Source organism: Phocoena sinus, chromosome 6, assembly GCF_008692025.1.
Source record: "Phocoena sinus isolate mPhoSin1 chromosome 6, mPhoSin1.pri, whole genome shotgun sequence".
Lineage (NCBI taxonomy): Eukaryota > Metazoa > Chordata > Mammalia > Artiodactyla > Phocoenidae > Phocoena > Phocoena sinus.
The window spans coordinates 2,794,132-2,808,900 of record NC_045768.1 but is presented as its reverse complement, the minus strand read 5'-3'; the positions used below and the strand labels follow the sequence as shown (position 1 = coordinate 2,808,900).

The window sequence follows — 14,769 nt, the reverse complement described above, 5'->3', positions numbered from 1 at the left end:
GGTCCTCCTGGACACCAGCCCCAAGCCTGGGCTGGTCACCCCACCCCCGCCCCCAGGCATGCTGCCTCTTCAAAGCCTCTGCAACCTCTGCCCTGCTCCAGCCGCCCCGCCTCCCCCGGGACCTCAGTGCCCCAGCCCAGCCTGCAGGCCGCTCCCTCCCTGCAGCGGTGCCCACACCGGCCCTCAAGGGCAGGAGCCCTCCCGCTTTGCAGAAGCAGGAGCCGAGGCTCAGAGGGCACACAGGGCCCGGGTCACAGACCCGACCAGAGGCTCCGCACGGCTCAGGCCCCGGCTCAGTCTGACTGCCCTGTGCGGTGGGCACCACGCCCCACAGCAGGGCCTCCACACGCCCACTGCCCTGGGGCTCTGCTGTCTCTGCCACAAGCGGGAGAGCGGGGTGCTGACCCTCAGGAGGAGGTGGGGCTGCTGCCGACCCTGGAACCCCTGCAGCTCTAAGCCCCCCGAACCCCGGGACCGGCGGCCCGGAAGCACCACAGAGGCCTGTACTCTGGCCTCTAACCCCCGAGACCCGGGGGGAGGGGTCTGCAGGCGTTCCGCGGGCCTCGGTGGCCAGCGTTATCCCCAGCCGGACAGGAGGGCTGGGGTCTGGCCTGGAGGTGCCCTGGGACAGCGGCAGCTGCCCCTTCAAACTGAGCCCACTGCCATGCTTGCCCCCTGGACATCTAGGGACATCGACCCAGCCGACCCAGGGGCCTGGACTCCGTGCCCATCTGCCTCCCCACCTCCCCGTCCCCCTCCCCCGCAGCAGGTTCTCTGCCCACCTGGAAGGCAGGCACCTGGGCAGCGTCTGCTCCATGTGAGGCTTTGAGCTGGGCCGCAGGCAGGAGCCCCGCCCCCCGCTGCGCAGCCCAGGGAGGGGAGGCTGGGTCTCAGAGACCCCAACCCCAGATCTGGGCCTTGTCCCAGCTCCTCCAGGAGGCGCAGGCAGCCCCCGGCCCCCAGTCCCCCGGGCCAGGCCGGCAGCGTGCCCTGTCACGCCCGCCCACGGCCGGGCCCCCGCCGCCCCGGCTCCCAGGCTCCGTGTGACTCACAGGGCCGGCACGCCACCTCCGGCCCCTCCACAGGCGGCCGCCCTGAACACACACGCCACACTTGTCCAGACTTGATGCCGGCGGCCGGCGGGATGGGCCTGGGAACCCGGGAGGGGGCCGGCCAGGCACTGGGCCACCAAGGGGCCCTCAGGAGGGGCCCGGGTAGGTCACACTCAGGCGGGTGACCCAGGAACTGTAGCCCCTGCCGGGCTGGAGCCCGATCCCAAAGACCCCACAGGCCCCGGGGAGCGGTGCAGGGAAGGGCCTGGGAGCTGGGGCCCACACCCTCCTCGAGTCACCAGCCCAGAGGCCAGTGTGCCCACCGACCAGGGTGGGCGCTGAGGCCCCCAAACCCAGGCCCGGACCTCTGCCCTCCCCCTGTGAGGCTGAGCTTCACCCTAGGGGCCAGGTAGGCCAATGGGCCCTGGCACCCTACAGGCCACAGGCCTCTGGGTCTCAGGCTCTGGCCGGGGCCACACAGGGAAGCCCACCCCAGGGAGGGTCTCGGCCAGAGCGTTCAGGCCGGGCCCGAGGTCTCAGTCATCAATCAGGAGTGTCGTGTCACCTCCTGGAATCAGGGGGGCCGAGAAGGGGTGATGGCCGGGAGGCTGAGGGCCTGCCAGCCGTCAGGGGAGCGTGGCAAACGCCTCTAAGAGGGCGGCCACGCCGCAGCTATAAGGGCTGGAGCGGGCCTCCGACACAGAAGGGCCACCGCCCACCCACCATCCGGGGCGGGGCCCTCCTCAGGCTCCCCCGTTGTGCCGCCGCGGCCAGAGAGCAAGGGAGGCCCTGGCCCGGGAGTCCCCAGGAGCCCCCCGTGCTGGGCACCCGCCTTGAGGCAGTCTGTGCCCCCTTCAGTCCGCAGGCATGGACACCGCCCCCTCAGCAGCAGGAACCGGGAAGCCCACAGGAAGTGGGGACAGACCCCCAGGGGCAGGGTGAACGGTGGTGGGGTCAGAAGGGGAAATAAAGGCCAAGGGCCCAGGAAGAGCACAGCAGGGACAAGGAGGTAGGACAGGGAACAGCAAACAGGTCCACTCCTGCTGCACGAGGCGGGAGCTGTGCCACTGGGCCAGCGACCGTCAGCGGCTACAGCTGCTATGACTGCTGGACGGACGTCAGCGGGGCCCACCCCCGCCGGAGGGAAGGCGAGGGGCGAGGGGCCCCACCGAGGCAGGGGCTGGCCTCTCTTCCGGGCACAGGATGGAGCAGGACAAGCCGACTCGAGGAAACGAAACAAAGTCACGGCCAAGGATGGCCTGGCTCCCCCCCTGCACTCGGTTCAAGGGGATTCACAAGGCAGCCGGGCGGGGCCCGGAGGGCCACCCGTGGGCAGGACGTCCACGGGATCCCGGAGGCAGACGGACACACGGTCAGGCTGCGGCACCTCTGGGGTCCAGAGCCCTCGGTGTGCAGGGGGAACCAGCCTCCCTCCACAAACCCGGCTCCAGGCTGCCCTCCGGAGCGGAGCAGGGCAAGCACGCGGGGGTCGGAGCGCGCCACCTCTGGCTGCAACGGAGCTCTCGACCGACGCTGGTGAACCACGTCTCAGCCAGCCGGGGAGACAGGGAGAGCTACACCTCACACCTGCCCCCGGGCACTGCCACGGTCTGGACGGGCATCAACAGCCCCACCCCCACCCCCGGGGACAGCTCCACGGGGACGGGGGGCCAGGGAAGCATCCTCGTTTCCCTGCAGGCCACCAGGAACGGGCCACCTCTTCTCCCTGCTCCACCCTCCAGAGACAGGAGTGTGTGGCCCCTCGGGGGACAAGAGTGAAACTGCTCGGGGGCTAGGACCCCGCCCCGGCCCAGGGACCTGCACACAACCATCACACGGCTTCCCTGCGTGGCCCCAGCCGACGGAGAGCACGCCTCTCTCCCCATGACGACGGCACCCGTCCCAGAATGCGCCCCTGAAGCAGGCCGGTGTGGCCTGGCACCCACGGTCCCCCTCTCCCCGGCCTCTTCCCGGAGCCCGCGCCCTCGGCCCCTCCCTGCCTTGCCCAGAAGGCTCGCGGCTGCCAGCTTCCTGCTGAGCTGCTTCTAATCCCCAAACGCAGTCAGTGGGAAACCTGCTCGGCACCCATGGCACCACCGTCCGCCGTGCAGCCCCCACCTGGGAGGGCAGGGTGTGGGGAGGGCCGTGGGCTTCGGCCCCCAGGGTGGCCGGGCGCCCACAGCCCCGCCCAGCCCCCAGCCCCCAGCCACACAGGCACCTTCTCGGCACCTGCCACCTCCCCCGCCCGAGGGGACGGGACGGGTTCCCGGGACACGGGCTGGTCTGGGCAGCAGGGGTCCGTGACCCACGAAAACACACACACACACATACACACAGAGGACTAGAAAAAGGGAGAACTCAGACTCGCAGGTGAACACGATAAATCTCTGGAAGACGGGGGGGCTCCCCACTCCCCCAGGTCCTGCACAGGCAGGGATGGGGCGTGGGGACAGGGGCCGACACCCCACATCCCCCCGAGGCACATAACCCCCGGGCCTTCATCCGCCACCGGGCTCTGCGTGGTTAACAATAGGATGTGAAGCACCCAACCAGTGTGCAGGGCAACCCTGACACCCCTGGGCACAGCGCTGCCCCTGAACACATGCTCCCCAGCCGTGGCAGCCCCGGGCCCGGCCTACAGAGGCCCAGCGACACACGTGGACGGGTTAACCGGCCACACACACGGTGAACTTGACGGTGAACTTGTCAAAGGCAGAGTCCTGCCTCCCGGGATGAAACAAAGAAACAGACGCACCCCCGGGCCAGGACCGCGTGAAGAGCGGGTCCCGACAGCCCGTTCCCATGAAGTCTGAGGGGAGCAAAGTGAAAGAGGTGAGCCAGGGCTGACGGGGGCCAGCTCTCGCTCTGGGTGCCCTTGAACGTGGGCGATGCGTGCGTTTCACCGCGAGCACACTGTACCCCAGAGCCCAGGGCAAGCTCCAAACGGGGCCCGCCCCACGGCGGGGCTCGACGTGGGGAACCCTGCACCGCTCTGGGCCTCAACCCGACGGCCCTGGAGGGCGGGGACCCGGGCTACCCCCATTCTCACCTGCTCATTGCTCAGCGGGGTCACCAGGACAGGCCACGACCCCTGCACTGGGGAACGGCCCACAGCGACAGCGGGAGGGTAGCCAGCTAGCCTACCAACAAACAACCCGACAGATGACCACCAGTGCCCGTGGAGAGCTGTGAGTGCCCACACCGCCTGGGGGCCCAAGGGAACAGGGGCGGGGCCCCCTGGGCCCACAGCTGGGAAGCAGCAAGCCTGGGGTTCTGTCCCCAACCAGGTCCCAGAGGCTGCGCAAAACTGGCCGGGTCCCTCCCCCAAGCGCCCCAAGGCCCACTGCTAAACGCCAGCCAGGCAGGGGCACTGCCAGCATTTCCTGAATGCCCAGTGCCCGGGAGCCCACACTGAGCACTTCAGAGTGTGTAGCTCATCCAGCTCTTTCAGAAATTCTACAAGCATCACTGTCTTTCTACAGAAGAAGTGAAGCTTGGAGACACAAAGTGCAACCTGCCCAAGGCCACCCAGCTGGGTCAGTGCAGGCGAGACAGGGGTCCAAGGCTGCCTGGGCACAAGGTGCGGGGCTGAGGGAGGTGAGCAGAGCGGGCCAGCAGGGGGACAGACAGCGGGCAATGGCGGGATCCTCCACGCCACAGGGCATGGAGACACCGAGACGGGTAGCACAGACGGCCGTGTGCACACACACACGCCCTGCTGGGGGCCCAGAAGCCCCTGAATCCCCCCACCTGGCAATGCCCTCAGGGGAGTCGGCAGTGCTCGAGGGTTGGGGGGCTGTGGCTGGCACAGGATCCTCCTGGGTGCTGGGTCCAGAGTCTCCAAGAAGCGGTTCTCTCCTCCACCGGCCATGGGAGGGCCTAACCCCCCACACCAAAGGCCTCCTTTTCCTCCACCAAAAGGAAGGGGGCGTCTCGCCTTGCCACTGGAGACCTCAGCTTTATAGACACTGAAAATCTGTATTTCATTTTTATTTAAAGCATAATAAACACCAAGATGGGCCGTTATCTGTCTACACGCGGAGGGAAAAGGCAGCCAGCAAGCTAACCTTGGGTGGGTGGGACTCAGTGGCTGGTTTTGACTTTCTTTGGTTTTGGTAACAGCGTTGCAGGGTGCTTGAGTTTTGTTTTCTCTTTTGGTGGGGGTGGGGGGGGCAGGGGGAGGTAAAGGTTGCTTTACAGAATCTCAGCATTTCCCCCATCAGCCACGTGCACAAATTCTCCCACCAAAAGCGCTCTCCAGGCCAAACACGGATTTGATTTCCTCCGGAACCCCACCCGCCCCAGAGCCCTTCAAAGGTTCCCCCAGAGTGGGCTGGAAGGCGCCCTAAGAGGGCTGGGGGTCCCCCGCCCAGCCCCACACCTGCTCGTCGCCCCACCTGTGTTCTCGTCTATGAGACAGCTGACCAGCACCACTCGGGCCCGAGCTCTAATGTCAACCCATCCGAGTGGTCCCTGGGCTAACCCTGAGATGAACTGGGGGTGACTCTGGGCCAGGGCCTGCCTGAAGCTTCTGCCAGCTACCTAGGACCAACCTGCCTCAGCATCCCAACCCCAGAGCTCCAGATTGGGCCGAGGCCCACCAGGAGACCCCTCAGCCTCCCCCCAAGAAGCTCACCCATCTCCCAGACCAGGACTGGGCCAGCTGAGTGCCCAGATGCCACTGTCATTCTGGAAGCAGGAAGGTCTCCTGGGCGCCCAGGCCAACGCAGGCCATGAGAGCCACCTCCCGCCCTCCTCCTCGCCAGACCTCGGCGCCCCTGGCCCTCCCCAATCTGAGCCTGCCCACTCTCCACCCACAGGCTTGGGAACCGAGTCATTTCCAGAAACACACCAGCTCTCTCACCTCTAGGTTTGGACAGGCTGCTTCCTGGGCCTGAAACTCCCCCTACACCTCTCCTGGCTCACTCCAACCCCGTTTAAACAACACCTCCTCCAGGAAGCCCTCCTGATTCTCCCAGCCAGGGTAGGGATGTCTTCTACTACATACCCTCAACAGGGCACTCACAACACCACAGGGTGTCCCCAGCCCACTAGTCTGAGACTGCCAAGGTCTGGGGCCTCCAAGGGTTGGAGCCACAACTGGTTCACCAGGCATCCCTGGGGCCTGGCCTGGGGCCTGGAACACAGCAGGCACTGAATAAAGACCAAATGGACTGGGGATGAGAGGTGGGAAAGGGCCAATACAGGCTGCAGGATTCACCACAGTCCTTAAGAACCAGCTGAGCAAGCACCAAGTTCCAAGGAGGCCCTAAGGTGCTGACAAGCTGTGCAACCCCAAGAAGGCTGCACAACCCCTCTGAGCCTTTATCTCCTCCTCTACAAAGAGATGTCGCGTAAGAAGAAAGCGGCCAGGAGGCAGCAGACGTGAACGAGTGACCACGAGGCTGGCCTGTCCTCATGCATCCCCACAGGTGGTGAACACAGGTGTCCCACAGATCTGGGTTCGAGTCCTGGCTGCTCAGCTCACAGCTCGGTGCGGGGCGGGGGGGGGGGGCGCGGGCATCTGACCCAACCCCACTCGGTCTAAGCGTCCTCGTCCTCCGAAAGGGGACAGTGCCCTTGGCTTCGGCTCCCTTCACGTATCACGGAGCACCCCCTAGTGGGACGCCTACTCCCTCACTGCCCCCCACTGTGCTGGGGACAGGCAGATAGTCAAGGCCAGGCCCTGCCAGGGACAACCAGTCCAGAGCCAGAGGCCTTTTCCAGGAACCCAAAGGGCCCAGTCAGTCAGTGATGCAGCAGAAGGAAGGGTACTCTACCTTCCTGTCGGAGACTCCACTTGCCTCCCTCCAGCCATAACCTACAGTAGACTCCTACATCCCCGCAAACCACGCCCTGAGCTATCTGTGCACGGCTGGGGGATGGGACAGACCTGCATGCATGCCCACCATGAGGACAGTCACCCCAGCCAGAGGCCCAGGGAGGGCACCAGACTCACACAGGGGACCCCTGGCACCGGAGGCGCTGAGACCAGGGTCCAAGTCCAGCCCCACCTCCTCCTGACCAAGGACCACAGGAAGCAATGTCACCTCTCTGGGCGCCAACGTTCTCATCTGGAAAATGGGCGAATAAAATCTCCGGACACGGTTGTTTCAGGACATAAATGGTGTAAGCTGAGCACGGTGCCTGGTGCACAGCAGGCAGGCAGCAACCACAGTTCCTGGGACACAGTAGGTACTCAGTAACCGAGAGCCACCTCGGGGGTCACCGCTCTTCCCGTTACTGTCACTCCCAGCCCCAGCGAAGGCGCTAAGTGTCACCGCCTGGAACCTGCGTGGTCCTCCCCACCAGACCACCGAAACTTCCACCTTACCAGCGCATGGGTCTCCCGACGCACCCTCTGTCCACAGGCCCCTGGCTCAGCGGCTGCCTCGCTGTGTGGCCCAAGCCCAGCCCCTCACCCTCTCTGAGCATCCACTTCCTCATCCATAAGAGGCTAGTCTCCAGGGCCCCTCCCCCGCCGACGGGCGCCGGGCAGACACCACGGTCAGGGTGAGGCCGGCCACAGGTTCCTAGAACCGCAGGCCCCACCCCGCAGGGGACCTGGCTGGGGTCTGCAGGAGCGCCGTGCTGGGAAGACGGTCCTGAGCCCCTCTCCTCTTCCTCTTAATCCAGAGAGCCAGATTCCAACCCTCAACCCGCTCCACACCCAAGCTGGCAGAGGTCCCTCAGGGATCAGAGAGGTTGCACAGCTCAGAATGGCAGGGCCAGGACCTGCCACTGGGGGAGGACTTTTCCATTACACCACCTCCTCCCAACTAGAGTGTGGCCTTCACTGGCCGCAGCCTAGACACCAGTTCCCTGCCTCCTGCTGTGTGCCCCCAGCAGGTCACTTGGCCTCTCTGAGCCCCAGTTTCCTCTCTGAACACTGAGCATAAGAACACCCACCCCAGGAGGTTGCAGGCAGGGCTCCACGAGCCCCGGAAGTCGAGGGCCTGGAGCACAGTGGATGATCAATGAACCTGCAGCCACCACGGTCACTGGAGGCCCACGCACAGGGCAGCCCCAGGCCCACTTCCCACCGCCTCCCCAAGGTGGGCTGTTCAGTAAAGGGCCCACACCCCCAGTCCAGGGCTGTCCACCGGAGGGCATGGGAGCCAGCACTCTTGGCCACCGCCCTCTGCCACCAGGCTGGTGTGTGTCCCCCCGCACCGGGCCAGCGGGACATCCTGGCCCGCCTCCTCCTCCCTCCGCCCCTCCCCTCCCTCCTGCCCAGGAGGCAGCATCGGCACAGACTCAGAGGCCTGGGTTCAAATCCTGCCCTCCACACCAAAGCCACCTGACTTCCGTAAAATGGGCAGGTCACAAGGATTACGTGGGCCCAGGGTAATGCCACCCTGCCCTGATGTCACGACCTCTGCCCCGCCCAGGTGGCGGTAGGGGAGGGGCGGTCTCTCCTCGTTTCCCCGGGGAGAAAACGGGGAACTGGGCACCCCAAGAGGGAGGCCCTGGCCAGGCCTGACACCCAGGCTCCTGACACGCGGTCCTGTGACAGCTGGCAGGATGTTGGGAAACGCGTGGCACTTATTTCAACACCGCGGCCGCGTCAGCGACCAGTTTCGACACACAGCGGCGCCCGGGGAGGGCCGCGGCCCTCTCGTCCGCCTGCCTGGCCCGACCCAGATGCGGCCCTCGTCCTCAGGGGCGCACAAGACAGGCTGGGTCGTCTCGAAGGTGCAAAGGCCGGCCCCGCGGCCCCGGGCCACCACAGGCCTGCTCTGCCCCAAGCCTCCCGTGGCCCTGAGTTGGCCCAGCCCTCAGCGGACCCACCAGGGGCCAAGCTCGGGGAGATCACGTTCTAGAAAGAGAGAGCACCGCGGGGCCACTCCTCACCAGCCCCGGGAGGCACAGCCGAGTCAGGGAGGGTTCAGCCCGGCCCGCCCAGGCCTCACAGTCAGCGCACAGGTCCAGCCGAGCCAAGGGCCTGCACGCGGCCTGCATCCCTTGGCTGAATTTTAAGCAAAAACAAGAGGGGCCTGGGATGGCAGCTGCCACTCAAGGGCACCCCTGCTCCCCAAAAAATGGTCCCGCTGAGCCCCACCCACAGAAAGAAACTGAGGCCCAGTCAGGGCGAGGGACTCGCCCAAGGCCAAACCTGGAGGAGCGGGGGCAGCGGGGACCCAGCTCTGGCACCACACCTGGCTGCCCGCACTGGGCCAGGAGGATGGGAGGGTTTTAGTTGGGGTGGGGGGGTCTGAGTTTGAGTTGGGACAGGGTCCACCGTGGAGGTAAATCCCTCTCCGCGTGCCCTCTGCCGTGCGTCCCTGGGAGGGAGGGGGCGTGCCCAGGGCCCCTCCAGCCGCTGACCCCCAGAGCCGGCCCAGCGCCAGCCGCCCTCCCCCATCCCATCTTCAGCCCGGGGGGCTGAGGTTCCCGGCACAGCCGCCCTGGCCCCCGGCCCCCGAGAGACATCCAGGACCCGTCAGTGGAGGGGACGCTGCAGGGACCGCCACCTCCCACAGTGACTGCACCCCTCACCCAGCCACCCAGCCTGGCGGCCCCCCCGTCTCAGCAGCATCCTCTCTTAGGACGAGGGGCCCTGCCGTGGTCAGAGCTCCATTGGGTACACCGCCCACCAGGTCCTGCCGGGGCCGGCCCTCCCCAACCTGCAGACTTGCCACACCTGGGCCTCCACGCACCCAGCACTCCTTCCCGGGTGCCCCCTGCCAGTGGCCAGCACAATGCCCAGCTGGCTCTCAGAGACAGCTCAGCGGTTACCAGGAAGGATGACGGGGCCACCACACCACGGTCTCTCTGAAATCCCGACAGGTTCGACACGGCCGGCGGCACCCAGAGAGACACAGAATTTCAAATGACTCTACCCCTTCCATCAGGTGGGGACCACACCAGGTGCTGCTCTAGACCTGGGCACGCAGCAGAGAACCCACAGGGGGATGGAGTGCGAACCGGCACAGAAATAAGGCAGGTAATTAGGAGGCACCAGGTGGGGTCGCCCGGTCTGGACACAGTGGCAGGGCAAGGCCGGCAGGAGCAGGCCCCGAGGGAGGGGGCCCGGTGCTCCCAGCAGCGGGAGCCGCCAGCCAGAGGGGTCTCCTGCCGGGGGGAGGGCAGCCTGCCAGGGTCCAAACTCAGGCCCGAGGTCATCAAAACTCAGGCTCCCCCAGGGCCCACCGTGGATAGAAGTCACCCCACATGCCCTCTGAAGCCTCCGGAGACGCCCCCGACGGGCACAGACAGGTGGCTGTCCCCGCTGGCCCCACATCAGGAGACCAGGGGCCACACCTGGCTGCATCCCAGCATGTCAGGCAACAGGATCCCCTCCCCAGGTGCCCGGGAGCCCCAGCCCAGCACCCCGCTAGGTCTTCAGACCCAGCAGAGTCTGGAAGCCGGAGAGGGAAGAGGAGAGTGTTATCCATGGTGGGACGCAGCGCCTTGAACACCACGCTCGCCGCACGCGGAGACGCGTGTCTGTGCACGTACACGTGTGCGTGCGCGACTGAGTGTAAACAAGAGGGGTAAGGTCTCAGGCTAATGGGCCTTGCGCTGGGAGGAGGGGGCCTCGCCCCCGGCCCGCACCTCCTTTTCCACCTCTGAACCTCAAGGCTGCAGGGGACGGCAGGGCGGCTGTGCGACGGTGCCCGCCTGGCCGGAGAGGGAAAAGGACTTTCCGAGGTCACTTGGCCGAGAGGGACCCAGGCACCCCAGGCTGGACCTCAGAGCCAGTACCGTAACTCCCAAACCCGGTCAGCACCCGAGGGGCGAGGAGACCCTGGGCTGGGCTGGGGGTGTGGGGACCTCACAGGGACAGGGCGACAGGACCCCAGAGGCCCTCGTCCCTCACACCCACACACGCGTGTGCACCGCCCACGGAACGGAGCCCGATTTCACTCAAAAAGACAGCCAGCGCTCCGAACTCTCTGCCGTCTACCCCATCCAAGTACCGGGAGGTCCCCGAGGCAGGGGCCGTCTGGCCCCGGGAGGGAAGCCCCAGGCCCTCGGGGCCGAACTCACCAGAGCCCTGGGATGGCCGGGGTGAGAGCTGCTCCCATCTTCCTGGAAGGGGCCTCACCTCCTCCTGGGAGCCTGGTCACGCCTCCGTCCAGCCCCCGACCGACCGTCTGCTGAGCCGGGGGGGGCACCGGGCACTGGGAGCCCGGACTGGACAGGGCCACATACCGGCGTGTCCTCCTTCACCGGGAAGAGGCCTCTGCAGGGACAGGGGCGCCTGGGGACAGGGCCCAGCGAGAGGTCTCAACTTAAGGCCTCTCCTCCACCTCCAGCGCCCACCCCCATATCTTACACACGTGGTAAGCGGGGAAAGGAGCCTCCGTAACTGAAGGAGCGAGAACCAGGTGAGAAACGGGCTGGTGCTCCCCAGGCTGAGGGCCCGGGCCTCCTCCAACCCCGGACCCCGGGACTCAAGCCGAGGAAACTCCTGCCGCTGCCCCTCAGACGGTGGAAAGAGTCCCGGGAGACGGAGAAGACCCAGGCCTACGCCCGCTGCAGCTGAGCTCGGGCAGCCCGGGCCTGGAGCCCAGCGCTCATGCTGGCACCTCCACAGGGTGACCGAGCAGGGTTGTTTAATAACAAATTACAAAGAGCCGGCGGGGAGTGTCTTATCAGCAAGGATCTCCGGCAGGGCCGATCCCGTGGACTGATGTCAGGGAGCTCTGGGAATGAATGACTGAGCTTAATTAGCAGTTCCTGTGCGATCAGCAAAAAGCACTGGCTGAGCCGGGGCCCGGGAACCAGCGTAGCCGCCAGAGCCGGGTCCCTGGGTGACGCCAGAACCAGAGGTGCCAACAGGTTGCCACGAGGCAGCACGGGCACTGCGGGCGCTAAGGCCATCTCTGCCCCTCAGTGGGCGCGTGGGCTCCCACAGGCCCACTGCACAGCTGGGCAAGTCGAGGCTCGGGAGACTGAACTCCAGGTAAACTCAAAGTCCAGGGCACACCTCGAAGGCCGGCCGAGAGAAGCCCACCACGCCCTCCCTGGCAGCCCGACAGCTTGGCAAAGGTTCACGTCCCGTCTATGAGCAGCTGGCTCCTTTACTGCTCTGTGCCACCTGCCACGGAGGCCCGAGACCACCACCCAGCCACCCCCTCCAGGGGCATGGAGGCAGGGGGCAGGCCTTGGTCCCAGGGCGCTGCATGGCCTTGAGCAAGGGATCCTCCGCTCCGGGCCTCAGTTCCCCATGTGTCCGTGGACGGCGCCTCCCGGCCCTTCAGACCCCAACACTGTTATTATCTCCAGGTGCAGCTTCTGGAAGCAAGAAGACCAGGCCAGGCTGGCCCGGCTCGGGACGAGGCCCAAGCCCACCGGTGGGGGACGCTTGATCCCCACCCTCCCACGCCAAGCCCTGCTGCGCTGGCCCCAGGCCGGCCTCACGCTGCCCGAGGATGCTCAGGGCTGGGGCAGCTGTGGCTGGTGCCGGGGAGGGGGCCGCTCCCTCGGCCCTAGGAGCCCGCCGCAGCCGGGCGCTCTGTCACTGACACCAGAGGTAGTGAGTTCCAGAGGGGCCGGGGGAGCACGGGAGCAGCCCAGCCCTGCGCCCTGCTGAGGAAGCTGGAGCCGGCCGGAGATCACTGCGGATTCCTGAGCCCGTGCCAAGGCCCTGGGGCCCGGAGGGGCGGTGAGCCATGCAGCAGAGAGGAAGGCCCTCGCCCCCTCCCCATGCGTGCGGGGGCATGCGCAGGGGGCCACCCAGGCAGCTCCGACGCCGGAGAATCGCCCCCAGGACCGCAGTCCCTCCCTGGCCGCCTCCCCGCCGGGGCCTGGCGTCTCCCAGCCTCAGTCTTCCTGTGCGACCGGGCACAGCACGGCCCGCAAGGCCTGGCCTGAGAGATGCTGGCCAAGTGTCAACCCCACCCCCCAGAAAGGAAGGGGTGCAAGAAGCTGGCGCCAGACAAAAATCCTACAGTCTTAAGGCTCAGGCCAAGAGACAGCCATGCTCCCAGGGGTAATTCGCCTGGCCCCCCGACCCCGACCCGTCACCTCTGGGCTACCCACGGGCTCACACGGAGGGCCCAGCTTTATCAATGCTGCGCGTCTGTGTGTGTGCCTTTCCCCACCAGCCAAGCCCCCCAGCGTGGGACCCATGCCCCAAGTTGGGTCCTGATCCAGGCAAGATGAATGAACGGCGGGGTGAGTTCTGCCCAAAGCGTCTTCCCTTGCATCCATGGAGCGTGCCAACTGCCCCTCCCCAAGTCTGCCCAGCTCCTCGGAGCCACCCCCCCCACCCCCGAGGCAGCCACCAAGGTCAGATGTAAAACCGGTCCATCCCAGGCCCACCGAGGGACAGCAGGGCCCCAGTCCCCGCACACAGCACAAGCCACTGGGCCCCCAGCGCCCCAAGCAAGGAAGAGCAGGGGGCCTGGCCACACACAGCACCAGGGCCTGCCACCCACGCCAAGGCCAGCGTGAGACCCAGAGATAGGCCAAAAACGCCCGGTCTCACACCACTACCGGGTGCAGCTGTGTGTCTCAGGGGCGGACACACCTGCCAAACCCCATTCGCAGGGGCAGGGTCGGCCCACACTCCAAGCGCACCCAGGGCCAGGACCCAGATGCCTCCTTGGTCACCCGCCCAGGTACCGCTGCCCCCCACCCCGGGGAAACAGCTGGTGGGGCAGAGGGGTTTCGGCCGGGCACCAGCAGGCCAGTGGCTGTGACCCTGAGTCTCCATCTCTTTGTCTGTAAAGCAGGAGTCCCCGAGAGGACCCTGAGAGATGGCACATGGGGTGGGGGGCTCTCCCGAGGCCCATGTGCAGCCAGCCACAATCGTCAGCAGCCCCTGGCCACGCACCCACCCCACCCCCACCAGGAGCTGTCAGCTCCCCACCTCCTCCCTTCCAGCACCCGGACCCCAGCTATGCTGCCCACCCAAAACCTCACAGCCTTTACCACGAGACACGCCCCCACCAGATGCTGCGGGACTGCCCGCCCCCCACGGGGTGACCTCGGACGGGCACAACCCTCTCCAGCCTCAGTTTCCTCATCTGAGAGGGGAGGGGGCGGAAAGGAGAAAGGACCTGGAGATCCTCATGCAATGTTCAAAGGCCAGGGCCCACATCCCAGCTCGTGGACCTCCTGCCCTGCCGGGACACACGGGTTCCCACCTCACGGCTTCTGCACCCTGGTCTGGAAGGTCTGGGCAAGACGCCATGGACCTCGGAAACTCAGCTCAGCTCAAGACTTAGGGAGAAAGATCCATGACATCCCGCCGGTGGAAGAACCTAGAAAAGCAGGCTGGAGGAGGAGGGGGGCGGGGCAGAAGACCCGTCCGGGAGGGGGGTGCCCTAGCAGCCACGCCCACAGCGCAGGCTGCCGTCTTTCGGGGGGTGGGGGAGGTTGCCGTTCTTTTCTCTGGCTGTGAAGTTCAGTAAAGTCTCTTCCCCCCCAAACTGCTAAAGCAAGCGGAGGTGACAAAACATTCCTGCCTGAGGTTTCCGCAAAGGGCGCGACTGTGTTTACCCAAAACTCACGCCACCCGCGTCTGCCCGAAAGCCGGCGCCCTGGCCCTCCCACGCACTTGCTGGCAGGTGGGCGCTTCCCCCGACGCGAGGAGGCCCAGCGGTCCCCCAGAACCCGGTGCTTTCACCGTCGGGAAGGTGCAGCGAGGGGCCGTCCTCCGAGGGCTGTGCTCAGGCGACGGCGGCTGCTGCCGTGCCAGCCGAGCGTGACCGTGCACTTAGTACCTGGCACGGCCCAGGACGCGGGCTCCTGGAGGTGTGCT

The 14,769-nt window shown here is 66.4% G+C and overlaps 1 protein-coding gene across 3 annotated transcripts in view; it reads right to left on the bottom strand.

The window, feature by feature from the left end:
• Positions 1-14,769, bottom strand: part of RXRA (retinoid X receptor alpha) — a 98,639-nt gene that overhangs the window by 46,547 nt on the left and 37,323 nt on the right. The window contains exon 1 of one of the 3 annotated variants that reach the window (XM_032634269.1): positions 14,153-14,274. The exons of 1 other annotated variant lie outside the window; for it this stretch is intronic. The gene's annotated coding sequence lies outside the window, so the exon portion shown is untranslated. Of the gene's footprint in view, positions 1-7,386; positions 7,474-14,152; positions 14,275-14,769 lie in introns of those variants that run through there. One more of the 3 variants, XM_032634271.1, reaches the window with a different exon arrangement.